This window comes from Arachis ipaensis, chromosome B10 (genome assembly GCF_000816755.2).
Source record: "Arachis ipaensis cultivar K30076 chromosome B10, Araip1.1, whole genome shotgun sequence".
NCBI lineage: Eukaryota > Viridiplantae > Streptophyta > Magnoliopsida > Fabales > Fabaceae > Arachis > Arachis ipaensis.
In genome coordinates this window covers 8,561,346-8,574,999 of record NC_029794.2, presented here as the reverse complement: position 1 = coordinate 8,574,999, position 13,654 = coordinate 8,561,346, and the positions used below count along the sequence as shown (strand labels likewise).

Here is a 13,654-nt window from a genome sequence, read left to right as displayed (position 1 = left end):
TAAGTTGCAAACACAGGGGTTGCGACAGCCTTAAAATTTGTAGAGGATAGAACTCCCCCGCTCCAAAAGGTGCAGCCTGACAACCATTTTTTTGAAAAGTTTGAAACTCCTGCGACAAGGACGGAATTGTCAAACGACCTGAAAAAAAGTGCTACCTCTGGGCAACACATGTAAAGACATATGAGGATGAAAGCACTAATGAGTAGGAACCAGTATGCATCCTCAATGCCGAACAACCAATGCAATTGTCTAAAATTCACTACGCGTCTCTAAAAGCTCGTTCACATATTGAAGCTGGGGTAATACTAGAATAAGATTAATGATTTTATTATGAGCGGTGACTACATTGTTGATGTAATTAAATTGGATTTTTTGTTTTTTTAGATTGTGACTGCTATGTATCTGATTCTGAACAAACAAAAAATTAAAAGATTTAAAGAACAAATTTACTGTCTCCTCCTTAGTATTGTGGTAAGGTGTATTGAACTCAATTTTGTGTGTATTTATGTAATGTATTGGGTGTAGTAACTATTTCTTTGGGTGTTATACAAATTCTACAGAATATGGCTATTAGGAACCATGCCGGCGGTAAGTTCTTACATACAAAATCACAAAAGTCATTTGACATTCAAGACTATAAAATGTTCATCCCTTTCTTGGACTTGAAAAAATTGGCATCCCATCCGTTCGTAAGTTTTCATTTCAAAAGCTTCTTATCACAATTCTTTCGTTATGTGCCAATTAAACTAAAATACTGTGCAATTTGGCCAAACTTCAGATATTTGTACCTGTTTGCTACGCAGATCATTGATGGATACGGATGGCTGATGTCAGAAAGAAAAAATTTTGTATTCTTGACCCCTATAACAAGAAGTGTCTCGCCTCATCCAGAATGAAGCTTAATACATTTGTTGTAAGTTGATTTTATTTTCTCTAAAAAAATTCTGGGTATAACATTGTTGTTAGCATTATAATATTTGGGTGTGATGCTGTTTAAAATAAGGTGTACTATGGGATCTTTTAGGTGTAAACAGATTTTAAATGTAGTCTTATATTTTGCTTTGTTTTTGGTTTTTAGGGGTATGTAGTTTTTAGAATGAGGGTATATGCGGGTGGACAACCTCTCAAAAAAGATGATGATAAAATTCAACCACCGTATATCAACATTTCTGGCCAGAAAACGAGGTATAAATATTTCTCTCTAAAAAATTTGTGTTTTCTCTTACTGTCCAATTTTATTGTGCTAATTTATTTTTTGTTTTCAGCTTTGATTGTGTCATTTATGTAATGACATGGCTTGAGATAATCGAGCCAGAAAACATTAAAAAAGGGAGATATGACTGGGACAATTGGACACAGGTAATTGTATTTAAAAATATATAACTCTATATTAATTTACTAAATTAACAGAGTTCAATAAAAGAAATTTCTTTAAACTGTAGGCAGAGGTGGACCACTTCAAGGTTGAATATGCTTCGCAGATTCTATTTGATGAGATAAATCGAGACAGAGATACAGCCATTTCAGAAAGTGAAGCAATAAGATTGTCCAAACCATCTGCAATTTTGTTGAGTTCATATTGTCAAATAGATTCAGATGATTTTGACACTGATTAGTGTGAATGTTGTGTAGTATGTGAATAGTTTGAACACTTTTTGTATAATTTATGAATATTAATCCAATCTTAGTATAAAGTTTGTTTGCATAAATTTTGTTTGTCAAAGCTGTCTCTGCTGTATTCAAAAGCTGTCAATTACAGGTTCAAAAAAATCAAGAAAAACAAGACCAAACATACTAATACGCCGAATTACTTTTATAATGCACCAAAAAATAACCGGAATACACCCAAATTGCGTGCTTACATATTTCCATGGAAAATCTATCCAGGATTTATGAGAATTAAGAATTTTGAATTGTTACCCTCCTTAGGAATTGAATTGTATATGTATTGTAAATTTAAAATAAACAAATCCCTTCAGATAGTTCAATACACTAATTTTTAACACAAACAACAGCATCTCAAAAAAATATTAAAAAAAAAGAAAAATGTCAAAAATAAGAGAATGCATAAATACATCCAAAAAATTTATCGGTCGTACACCAAAATACTGGCACTCTACACCAAAAAATCTATCATGTGCTACTGGGTCTCTGAACTGATAATTCATAACATGTCCATGATATTGGCTGGAATTTAGTTGCACCACTGATACACCATTAAAATGGTTCAACTGGAAAAAATAAACTCACATACTAGCAAAACTATTAACAAAAATAAACTCAATTACCCTCTATTTAAAGAACATCACTTTTACCTCACTTAGAGCTTTCGTTTTCTTTTTCTTTGAGGCATTTACAATCTGTTTGTCCAACTCTGAACCTAGTCTATTTTGGGACGTCCCCTTATTCTCATCTGTGGAGGGCTTTGAAGCTCGTTAATGGATTCCAAGTTAGCATCTTCGTGAGATAACGAACATGTGCCCTTGCTTTTGGCTTTCAGTTCTTGCATCTCCACCACGACGTTATCGTAGGCGTGGTGCAGAATCACAGTGAGCTCCTCGAATTCTAATGTAAATTCGCATATATTTTGCGAACAAAACACCAATTCGTCAAACCTCTTGCATCTTGGCTCCAACGGTGGCTCGTCATGGCTGCTCTTGATGTGTGTGTGTCTCCTCTTTACGTTCTTGCTCCATTGTTCTAATATGTATCTCAGTGATACTTTTTTTACTCGTTCAAAGCTTAACACGCTTAGGGCGTGACATCACAATATCCCTCTCACTGACATTTCACTTGGGCTGCTACAGTATCATATGTAACGGAAAACTTGTTAAATATTGAGTTGGAAACTTGTTCTACAATTTTGTATACTGAATAGCCTAGAGCGGAGTTCTTTAATCTTGTGATGCAATTCACCTCCCCTCTGAATTGTGCTTGAACTTCCCTGAACTTCTAGTGAGTATACACGTGTTGAAACTGAGCTTCTACTGAGAATTTTGTTGCACATGGTATGACGGTGTGAAAATCTGTAACATCTGATTCTCTCTCTCTTTGCTCCCTACTTTCGAGGTAATTATGGTATTGTTTAACAAATTGGATAAGTGAGTTATTTCACGTAATAAATTTGTTAAAAAAATCATGCATGCTTTCACTCCTTTGTGTGCTTCTCATCTCGGCCCAGAAGTGGTGATCGAGATAAACTGAAATTCATATATGACGGCCTTCGTAAAGTTCTGCAGAAAACACCTAAATCAGAACTATAATACACCCAAAAACATGCAATTTACACCTCTGCTGTAGATTTTAAAAAACATTACCTGAAAGCCACTTGTTGTCCACAAGACCATACTTCATCAGAAAATCATTCTAATTTCTATCAAATAATTCTTTGGTATGAGAGTTCTAAACAACATGGCTCATATCTTGTTCGATTTCTAGGTGTCTCTTGTAGCCGTTTAATTTGCTTGGAATCTTTTTCATGATGTGCCAAATACACCAACGGTGAATTGTTGTGGGCATACAAGCCTCAATATCCCTTTGCATCGATGTGCATTGATCGCTGAGAATCCCTTTTGGAGGATTTCCTCCCATGAAACGAAGCCAACAATCAAATAACCATTTGAATGATTGAATATCCTCATTTTTTATCAAAGCGTATCCCAGAAGTGTTGACTGACCGTGGTCATTCACCCCTACAAAAGAACCAAAAACCAAATTATACCTGAAACAGATTACGAGAAAACAGAAATAAAGTCGTTAAATACACCCAAATAATAACTCTCTAAACCCAAAAACATCCAATGTACACCTCTGCTGCAGATTTATAAAATAACATTAATTCAACATCATAAACCAGAACAGCATATTACCTGTTTGTATTGTAGGTGATGTCGAATGAAATAACATCTCCGAAATACTCACAGGTGGCCCTTCTCCTTGCGTCTGCCCAAAAAGCAAGCTTAATCGACTGATCGTCCTCGAGTTCGAGCTCAAAAAAGAAATTATGATTCTTCTCTATCATTCTTAATAAGTATTTTCCGAATTCTTTTGCATCATCTAGTTCCGAAACATTCCGCACTTCTCTCGTGATGTAATTTCTTACGTCTTTTTTGATAAAATTTAACTCGCGGTGACCCCTGACTGCTGCCACAAATGATTGGTAACTTTTGCTTGGTATGATTCTGGCTTCCTCGTTATTCTCTATTGTACGACGCACATACATGCCTAGTTCTCTGTGCTGTTTAAACATCTCTACTTGATTTGCACAGCAAGGATGTGAATGATGCAACACAACCTTGGAAATGATCCAAACACCGATGTCCTTCAATATGTATATATAAATTCTTGCGGGACAATTTAATCCTGCTAAGGAATTTGTCTTCTCCGTCGGAGATATTTTCGATTTCCATTTCCCCTTTCTGCTACATGTAATCAATTGGTTCTTAATTTCATTTCTCTTCTTATTTGTGCTTCGAACTCTTGTAGAAAAACCTGCAGCTTTCGAATAATCCTTGTAGAATTTTGCAGCATCTTCAAAGGTGTTAAAAGTCATCCTAATCTTGGGAATAAACTGCTCATCAACATCACAGAGGAACTATAAAATACACCCAAAATAGTCCACAATACACCATATTAAAATAAGCATAAACTATAGAATGCAAATACAACTATAAAACCATCATAAAAAATAACAAAAATCAGATTCATGACTCATCATCAAACAGAAACTAAAACAATTCAATTAAAACAATAAAACAATTCACCCTCAGTCAATTGAAAAGTCAGAACCTGTAAATACACCCAAACTTTCCCATGTTACACCCAGATATTCCTAATTTATATTCGAAAGTTTGATATAAAATGCAGAAGATTCATCAGAACTAGTACATTACATTCAATTCAAACAATGAACAATGAACAAGAAATTTCACAGGCAAGGTTCACAACATTATTCAGCTCCACAATCATAAACTACTAACAAAAATATTAACTGGAATTAAACCACACCGTAGGGACTTCATTGGATTCAAATTCAAAATGCATTTTGCTCTGGTTCAGCTGGCAATCTGAAGTTGAATAATCCATTATCTTCAAAATGATTTCAGAGCTTGATTCCAGAAACAATAAAAATCGAGAAAAAGGAACAAAGAGAATGCACGTAAACGCCAAAAGAGAACACAACAAGAAATGCACGAAACAGATCGTAGAGAGAAGACACGAAAACACAGAAGAAATTCGAAAAAGAAAATGAAATCCTTTCGAAAAAGGAAGTTTTATATTCGTGCGTTAATTGAAAAATCTGTTAAAAGGTGCGTGGATTAGACGTTCCAGAAGAGGCACGTGTTAGGTGTAATTGAGTATATGGACTTATAAGACTTGGATAGCAAAAACGCTTGTATGTGGAGAATAACTGAAAAATATATTGATATTAAAATAGAAACGAAAAGGATAAGTTAAAATTAAATATACAAAGAGAAACATTTAATTTTTTATCTAATTTCTTGATATAACAAAAAATGAAATTCTCAATCTAACTTGTTCATACCATAGTTTTATCACAAAATCCAAAATAGGAGGTTTTTATATCTCTAATCACTCAATATGACGACTACAATAGTTTATGAGGTATTTAAGATCTCTTATTAGGTTAAAAAAAAAATCTTATGTCTACAAACATAAAAGCCAATTTAATAACTAAATAAACAAAATCAAAATATATAAAATTAAATTGAATATTTTAAAAATATAAACTAATAATTTCTAAATAATACTTAGAACTTTTTATATCATGAACATTTAAAACACGTATCATTCTCCTCCTCTTTAAAAAAGATTCATCCTCAAATCTTGTAGTTAAAAAAAATAGTAAATGAAAAGAACAAATACAAATTTTTTTCTTTTTTTTGCACGATATTTTTATATTTTTTTTAAAATAATAAAATTAATAAGAATGACAAAACAATAATGAAACACAAATAAAAAAGACAAAGATAATAAGAGCACAAAGAAGGATGCAAGAGATACTGAATCTTTTTTTGACACAAGAAGAATAAATATAGATTAATAAGGATTAATCTAATATTTGAAATTTGATACCAAATAATAATAAACAAAAGCGCATGAATTGAAATTGAATAAAAAATTAAAATTGAAATTGAATTAAAAAAATTAAAATTAAAATTAAAACAAAAATAATAGATTGAATATAACCTCTTATTAGGTTAAAATAAAGAAATACCCTAAGCGCATAAACATAAAACTTAATTTAGTAACTAAATAAATAAAATTAAAATATATTAAATTAAATTAAAAATTTTAAAAATATAAACTAATAATTTTTAAATAATACTTATTTTTTTTTATATTACAAATATTTAAAGCATTTATTGGTACATTAATCCCACGGTTTTGAGTTTTGACCCATCACGATGTGGAAAATATTGAAAGAAACGAACAATGAAATTAATGAAATGGATAATCAAGTAATAATAAAGTTAATGAAACCTTGATGACACTGGGCTTCGCTCATTGGCTTTCCTTAAATAGCTTCAATCGGTTCTAACTTCTAAACCCTTAATCCTCTTATTCATGGACTCCTTATTTCTTCAATGATAATCAAATGAGTCTATTTCATCTTTATGTTTTTTATATTTTAGCTGAAGATGAGTCTATTTACAATAAAAAATTTAGTATAATACAATAGAACCTGATGAATATACTATAGGTTTAATATAATAACTAATAAAATCATCAGCTATTTTTTACTGTATATAATGAGAAATTAAATAAGAAAGATTTACTGTACAATTTTTCAAAATACTATTTATTATATATGATTCTTAAAAAAATATACTTTACAATGTTTAATATTTAAATTCATGACTTTTAGTATTTACCATTTTAACTAACATTTTTTTATTATTATACACAATTAATTAATAAAAAAGGTAAATTAAAAGATATATTAGTGCCACTTCTTATAGTTTAAGATATCGTTTGTTTTGAGGTAATGAACCGAAATTGGGAGACTAAAATTCAATATCATATTTGTTGGCTTAGAAACTAATATTAAAATTTCAGTCTCTGTCTAAAAATTGTGTATCATATTTCAGTACCTCCAAAAAGTGGAGATACAGAGAACTGAAATTTTTAGAGACAGAGTCTGAAATTATAATAACATTTTATACTTAAAATACTCTATTTTAATTCATTAATTCTAACTTTATCCTTTGTGTAAATTAAATTAAAACTTCATTCTTATTTCATTCTCCGTCTCCCACTTTACACCAAACATAATACTGAAACTTATTTCAGTTTCTGTCTCTCAATCTCAGTCAAAAGTAGCGTTTGTTTTGAGATAGTGGGACGAAAACTGGCAAACTGAAATTCAGTATTATGTTTGTTGGTCTAGAGACTGGTATTAAAATTTCAATCTCTGTTTCCAAAATTTTAGTATTTCAGTACCTCCAAAAAATAGGGACACAGGGGACTGAAATTTTTGGAGATAGAAACTAAAATTTTAATAATATTTTGTACATAAAATACTTCTATTTCAATTAATTAATTTCAATTTTATCATTTGTACAAATTAAATTAGAGTTTTATTTTTATTTTAATCTCTATCTCCTACTTTACACCAACACAATATTAAGACTTATTTCAATTTCAGTCTCTCAGTCTCTATCTATCAATTTCAGTCTTTCAATCTCTATCTCTCTTCACATATCAGCTATACTGGTCAACAACCTGCACAAACCATGTTGGTTCATATTACTTGTTACGATATGTACATCCAAATTTACATATAATATATCCATGTAGCTAGGTCAGAAAACATTATTCTACCTCTTTTTTGGACAAGTTAACAAAATGCAATAATGAGCGTTTGGCGACACAGTTTAACTATTCTGCTTTCATGATGCGATATTGAACGAGACTTATATAAGGCAAACATATATTGCGTTAATTAATAATTTCCTTAACCTAATTACTCTTTGTTGTAGTTGTTAGCGTGTGGTTATATCCTTGAAAGTTGAAAGTTGAAAATTGAAAGGCATGAATGATGAATGCAATGCCCACTGAGTTTTACTTTTACCTTTTCGTGGAGCAGGGCCAGTCGCAAGTTTCAACTATGTCCTCCTAGGATTCTTTTCATTTCTTCAATTTTTTAACCACACCTTCAATTTCTTACCTTATTCAAGAAGCCTACTCTGTCAAACTTGTTACACTGATGGTCCATAGTCAACATTAGACTTTCACATTTTGACCCCAATTTTATGCTTTGACCGAGTTATCAATAACTTCTATTATTTGATTATCTTAAAATAGTAAATCTAATGTGAAATTTCCTTTTAAATAATATTATTGAAAAGAACAACAGACTCGAATTTTCCGCACCATATAGTATGCTGAACTGGTGATAACTTAACATATGGGATATGCATGGTTGTTGATGAAAGTGAACAGGTTGCAAGGAATAGGATTTAAGCGACAAGTTAGGGTTGCATTATTGGTTTATTGCTATGATGGCTCCAAACATAATTAATCTTTTTCACACGATTTGTGCAACACACACATGCAATGTGATACACTTTATTTGGAGCCTAATTTCTTTTGTTCTTGTTAATTATTAAGTTTCAGTATTTCTGTTATGAGTCTCTGCAGTTTGGACATATTGTAATAGTTAAGGGTATGTGTCTTCAAATGTATGAGAATATAGACAAAGGTATTTGTAACGAAGAAAAATAGTAGAAGAAGTACTGAGGCAAGTAATAATGATAGTTGTGTCCAAAATGACAAGCCGTTATCACAAAAAAAAGAGTTAGTTACTGAGGCAGAACAGATGGCAATTGATTTACAACAAAAAAAATAGCGGAAAAGGCACGAGAGAGAACCTTAAATAGAAGGTTGGAAGGCTATGTGTGGCAACGTTGAGTGGTATTGCTCTCTCTTTTTGAAAATTTTTCTCTGACTTCTTTTTCCTTTTGAATATTGCTTCCTTATTCTTCTTCTTTTTCATCATTCAGGTATTGTTGTGACAATGGATGAGTAACAATAATTCTCTCTTCCCTTAACACTACCTACGAGACTTCTCTTATAGTATTGATTATTTGATTATGTTTTTTCTTGTCTTCTTTATACTGTTTCATTGTTATTAGCACTCAATGGTTCTTGTAATACTCCTCTATGAGGCATTCATGCTCTCTTAGTTAATACCACGAGATCTTTACCCTTCCATTTGGTGCTTTCGTTGATCATGGCCGACAATACTCGGATGAAGATTATGGAGGCTGACATCAAGCGTTTGTATCAGATGATCGAAGCGGCCACCGAGGAGGGCAAAGCTGAACGCGCATACGCCACAGATGCTACGGATCTGAAGCTAGAAGCGATCCAGTCCTCTCTCACCCAGCTCCTTTCTGATCCGAATCGCGGCCATTCCGTCGTGTGTGACTCCCCGCAAGGCTCGTACTCTAGAGCCGATCATCACCAGCGACAACTACAACCGTACAGAAGGGTGAGCTTTGATCTCCTGAATTTGATGGAATGGATGCGCTAAACTGGATATTTTCTGTCGATCAATACTTCAATTTCTTTTGAGTTCCGGTGGAAGAACAAGTTGGTCTCGCCGCAATGCACATGACCGGCATGGCAGTGCCATGGTTTCAAATGGCTCAACGTTCAGCTCCTTTCCGATCATGGGCCCAGCTCAAACACGACATTAGGATCGAATTTGGACCTCTCTCTTTGAGTCCCCGCGAGAACTCTTATTCAAGCTTCAACAACACGGCTCTGTGTCCGATTATTATGCCAAATTTGTTTCATTGGTGAATCGATCCAGCATCGAACCTTAGAATGCTCTACGTGATTGTTTTATCAGTGGATTGCGGGTGGATATTCGCCATGAAGTAAAGACACAGTGCCCCCGTCCTTGATGCGAGCGGTCAGTCTTGCGCGCTTGTATGAAGACAAATTCTCATCCACCACAAGGAACACGCACGACCCTTCTAACTATAGGCCCCCTCTTGCTTCGCCCCAACACACGACACCGTTGCGACCACCACCCCGCAGCACTCTGCCTCCGTTACTACCTACACCACCGCAACAGCAGATCCCTACCAAGAGTTATATTAAGCGTTTGACACCTGCCGAAATCCAGAGCCGCCGCGACAAGGGATTATGTTACTGGTGTAATGAGCGGTTCTCTGCCACACACAAATGCCCAAATAAACATTTTATGCTCTATCAGGTTGAGCCAGAGCCAGATGCTTCCCCAGGGGTTTCAATTGAGGAGGTCCCCAGTGACGGCGATTGTTGCAAAAACTTGATCAACAAGTAATTGAACATCATCTGTCTTATAATGCGATGCACGGCACTTCTGGACCTGCATCCATTCGAATCAAGGCTCGGATTGGGGGTTTAGACGTTCAAGCTCTCATTGATGGGGGTAGCTCCGATAGCTTCATCCAGCCGCGCATTGCCAAGTTTTTAAACCTTCCCGTCAAACCAGCTCTGGGTGTTCGTGTTATGGTGGGTAATTTCACGATTATGGATGTAGAGGGGCAAATTCTCTCCCTGGAAGTGACATTGCAAGGCTGCAAGATTACCATTCCGGATGTCTTTGTTCTCCATGTCACTGGAGGAGATTTGGTGATAGGCACCCCATGGTTGAGGACCCTGCGAGCTCATATTGTGGATTACGACGCTACTTTTCTTCATTTTTGGCACGAGGGACAATTTGTGACAATGCAGGGTGAGACTTCTTCAGCCCTGTCTCAAGCTCAATTTCATCATATTAGGCGATTGGTCAACACCGACGCCATAGCGGAGGCATTCACAGTTCAGCTCCAGCAAAGTGATGAAACAGCAGAAACTCTTTTACAGCTTTTGGAAGGGTTGAACCCAGAATTAACCATCCTTCTTTACACTTATGGCACAGTTTTGCTCAACCCAAGGGACTGTCACCACAACGGGCGCATGATCATTCGATTCCTCTGACTAAAGGTGCCAAACCGGTCAAGGTGCGGCCATACCGGATCCTCATAGCCAAAAGAATCAAATTGAATTGATGGTGAAACAAATGTTGGAGGACGGAATCATCCAACCCAGTAAGAGCCCATTTTCTTCTCCAATTCTATTAGTAAAAAAGAAAGATAGAACATGGCGTTCTTGTACTGACTATAGAGCCTTGAATAAAATTACTATCAAAGATAGCTTTCCAATCCCAACTGTGGATGAGTTGCTTGATGAACTATTTGGTGCTACTGTTTTTTCTAAACTTGATTTACGATCCGGGTATCATCAAATCTTGGTGACGCCCGAGGATAGGCACAAGATAGCCTTTCGCACCCACCAAGGCCTTTACGAGTGGCTTGTAATGCCGTTTGGACTTACCAATGCCCCAGCGACTGATGCACCACTATTTCGTGGTGCATTTTATGTTGAATTGAGAGGATTTTATCACCTTTTCTCACACTCATTCAATGAAATATCATGATTTTGTAATTCTCCCTTAATTTGTGCTTAAATGTAAAAACATACTTTTTATGCCTTTAATTTGCTAGTTTTAATTCACCTTTGATTCCACTAGATGCCTTGATGTGTTTGTTAGTGAATTCAGGTTGAAAAGTCTAGGAATGGACAAAGGAGTGAAGAGAAAAGCATGCAAAGTGGAGAGATTATGGAAAATCAAGGATTTGGAGTGCACTCATCGACGCGCACGCGTGAATATAAAGTCGCATGGCAACGCGTACGTGTGACATGACGCGTACGCATGGGAAAGTAAAGGTAAAGGAATAAGAAATTAGAAAGGAAAAGTAAATGAACAAGAAATTAGAAAGGAAAAGTAAATCAAAGCATGAATTAAACCTAGATCTAGAGAAATCCTAATCTACATCTAACCTAATTTTAGAGAGAAGAGAGAGCTTCTCTCTCTAGAAACTAACTAAAGCATGATGAAAACTAGACTATGTGCTCTCCCCTCCCCCCCCTCTTGACTCCTCTTGATTTCTGCATGTAATAGGCTCAGAAAATAAGTTGGATCTGGGCCTGGGAAGCTCAAAAATCGCCCCCAACGTTTTTACTTTAATGAGGTTACGTGCGAGCTACGACGCGTACGCATGGGTCACGCGTACGCGTCGATTGGCATTTTTACTTCCCATGCATACGTGTCATGTCACGCGTACATGTCGCCTTGCGACTTCATATTCACGCGTGCGCGTCGATGAATGCACTCCAAATCCTTGATTTTCCATGATCTCTCCACTTTGCATGCTTTTCTCTTCACTCCTTTGATCTATTCTTAGCCTTTTCAACCTGAATTCACTAACAAACATATCAAGGCATCTAGTGGAATCAAGGGTGAATTAAAACTAGCAAATTAAAGGCCTAAAAAGTATATTTTCACATTTAAACACAAATTAAGGGAGAATTACAAAACCATGCTATTTCATTGAATAAGTGTGAGAAAAGGTGATAAAATCCCCTCAATTCAGCATAAAATGTACCACGAAATAGTGGTGCATCAGTGACCTTCCAACATTTGATGAATGATGTCTTTGGGCCTCACTTACGGAAGTTTGTACTTGTATTCTTTGATGATATTTTGGTTTATAGTTCCTCTTGGGCATTGCACCTACAACACCTTGAGATGGTCTTACGAATTCTGCAACGGGAGTGTTTATTTGCCAAGCTCTCTAAATGCCTCTTTGGCACGGCAGAAATCGATTATCTGGGGCATACCATTTCCGGAAATGGAGTGCAAATGGAGCAAGCCAAAGTGAAGGCTGTTTGTGAATGGCAGCAGCCCCAGAATCTCAAGCAGCTTAGCGGATTTCTAGGCCTCACAGGTTATTACGCAGATTTATCAAGGGTTATGCGACTTTGGCAGCACCCCTTACCGACCCTATTAAAGAAAGATGCTTTTCTATGGAGCACTCAGGCATCGGCGGCTTTCTAACATCTTAAGGATGTTATTACTTCCTAACCTGTGCTAGCACTACCCAAGGGAAGCACCCAATTGCTTATTTTTCAAAAAAATTGTCCTCCACTATGTAGCAATAATCAGCTCATGTCAGGGAGTTTTATGCAATTACAGAGGCAGTGGCTAAATTTCGACACTATTTATTAGGGAGGCACTTCATTATCCTCTCGGATCAGCAAAGTTTGAAAGCATTGGTTGACCAAACATTGCATACACCAGAACAGCAGAAGTGGCTCCACAAGTTATTGGGTTTTAACTTCGAAATTCAATACAAACCAGGCCGGGAGAACGTCGCAGCTGATGCTCTTTCGCGGTGCTTCTTTGTTGCATTTTCTACACCTCGACTTGATTGGGTCACGACTTTAAAGGAGGATCTTCAAACCGATGATTCACTGAAGGCCCTATTGCTTCAAGACAGGCAAAATCCTCAAGGTGAGGGTAATTACTCTTCAAATAATGGCCTTCTTCTTTGGATGAACAAGGTTGTTATTCCTTTAGGCAGTAGCTTGATCAAGCTTATTTTAAAGGAATACCATGATAGTATGATCGGCGGTCACCCAGGCATTGCCAAAACAATTGAGCGGATCGCCTCCAATTTTTATTGGCCTAATATTCAGTGGAACATCTGGCGTTATGTGCTAGACTGTGCCATTTGTCAACAAGCCAAAACCA

General features: G+C 35.7%; 1 long non-coding RNA gene across 1 annotated transcript in view; it reads right to left on the bottom strand.

The window, feature by feature from the left end:
- LOC110267651 overlaps positions 4,433-13,654 on the bottom strand; it is an 18,561-nt gene continuing 9,339 nt past the window's right edge. Inside the window, exon 3 of the long non-coding RNA XR_002355502.1 lies at positions 4,433-4,570. This is a non-coding gene — a long non-coding RNA (uncharacterized LOC110267651). The remainder of the gene's footprint in view (positions 4,571-13,654) is intronic.